This window comes from Amblyomma americanum, chromosome 3, assembly GCF_052857255.1.
Source record: "Amblyomma americanum isolate KBUSLIRL-KWMA chromosome 3, ASM5285725v1, whole genome shotgun sequence".
NCBI classification, from domain to species: Eukaryota; Metazoa; Arthropoda; class Arachnida; order Ixodida; family Ixodidae; genus Amblyomma; species Amblyomma americanum.
Window position 1 is genome coordinate 69,365,487 of NC_135499.1, and position 2,240 is coordinate 69,367,726.

Consider the following 2,240-nt stretch of genomic DNA (forward strand, 5'->3'; position numbering starts at 1 on the left):
CAGTGCTCAAGTATATTCAAATATGACTGCAACAGACCATACAGGGAACGTATATCCGGCGCAGCACCAAAAAACGCAATGTCGTCCGCATAGACGTAGGTGCGTATATGGCGGTGGAGAGGAATTGAGTTGAACAGAATATTAAACAGCATAGGAGAAAGAACAGCTCCTTGCGGTACACCTCGCGTTTGTCTGTGCCTCTCTGAATGAACACCATTATGGACGCAAAAGAATTCCCTGTTATAAAGAAATGCAGATATCCATGCAACTATATTATCTGGAAATTGAAGAGACTGTAGCCTATGTATCAGGATGGAGTGTTCTACACTGTCGTAAGCTTTGGCGACGTCTAACGTAACCAAAGCCGCGACCAGGCGTTGACGACGAGCAAGGAGAATTCTGCTCTCAAGATCAGCATGTACATTCCATATCGAACACCGTGGCCGGAAACCGAGTTGGCACGGGCTGAGTATAGTTTTGCGGTCCACAATGGCTGACACCTGAATTAGTAACACCGTTTCTATCAACTTTACCACGTTTGATGTTAAAGAAATTGGCCTAATATTATCCAATTCATAGCCTCCACCCTGATTTTTAAGTAAAGGAATCACCTTGGACAGCTTCCACTCAGAAGGTATCCAAGTGTGTTTGAGAGAGTAGTTTATTAGGTGCAATAAGGAGTTGGGAGACTCTTCAAATAGAATCTTGAGCGTCTTTGTAGTAACACCATCAGGACCAGGAGCAGCAGCTGGCAATCTCTCGAGAACTTGTGAAAGCTCTGATAGATTTACTTGTGAAGCATTATCATTTGGCACGACTGGTGCAAACAACACTGGGCGCAAAGGTAGTAAAGACGAGAACCGCTTTTGCAGGCCTGTGGCAATTATTTCAACCGCCTGGATAGCTTCTTCAGGTGACATAACTAATGACTGAAAATTATGAGGACATGAGCTGTTTACTAGACCGTAGAAAACCGAATAGTGCACATCTGTTGCCTGCCTTTGAAATATAATCGAAGTGTTCCAAGTCATATTTTTCCTTCGCACGAGAAACTGTGCGTTTAAAGGTGGCTGCAATAAATTTATAATCACTCCAGTTATTCGGGCATTGGTTATGAAGAAGCGTTTTGCATGCTGCCTTCCTCCGCCTCTTGTACTGTCCGCATTCCACCAGTTAGAAGAATTCCCTTCTGTTGGCCTCACCAGGAACTCCGACTTTTTACGGCTTTCCTCTATAGCCAGACATATGCTTTCTGACTGGTGGGCCTCGGCGATGTTAGACACTGAAGCAAGGGCAGAACGCAACGCCGTCTGAAATCTGTCATAATTTACATGTGACCGCAACTGAGAAGACGCCGGAGTAACACGACATATGATATCAAAATGAATAGGTATATGGTCACTTGAGGTGCCGCTATCATCAGTCGACCAATTCGTTACGTCAATTGCAGGACTAATGAGCGTGAGATCTAAAACAGATTGAGTGTGTGAGCGAAGATAAGTGGCCGAACCTGAATTTAAGCACATCAGGTTGTGATCAGAAACCCAGACCCAAAGGCGCTTGCTCGGCAGCCGGTCGCCGTGGCCGGCCGAACCTCTTCATCGTCGTCTATGGTGGCGCACTATCGTCTTCTTCATTGCACCAGATTCAATAAAATCTAGATTCATACGTTTGCCACAGGCTGTGAAAATTGGCTCTCAAACTGCCACACCTTCTCGACAAAGGAAACATTCTAACTCGTTCGATAGTTCTTGCCTTTCTATATTGCATAAGCTGCTCGTAGATTTCGGCGATAGCTTTTATAAACTTGGCTGAAACTCAAATTAAGGTAATGTGCTCGCATCATTCGTCACTGATCAATATTGTCTTCTCAATACTGCATTTAAAATCTTCAGCCAGATAAGTGTTACGCAAATTGTTTTTGTAATCTATTCGCGTCGTCTCTGTCAGCCCGTATGCAGGTTTAGATGTGGAAATTCGTATATTACATAATGCTACTAATGCTAGCACTACAGAGAACTATATTACCGTAAAAACATCATTTTTCGCGAGAGCTATATCTGCCGAATGCTGGTACAGTAGCAGTTTAATTTATGAAATGGGCACTACGGTTTAGTCGGTTATATGCACGCTTTGATATGCACCCTGAATGCGATATCTGTGGGCACAAGCACAATGTGCAGTCGACGTATGTGTGCCAGATTAAAATGAATCGATTACTCGCAGAGCAAAAGACGAAG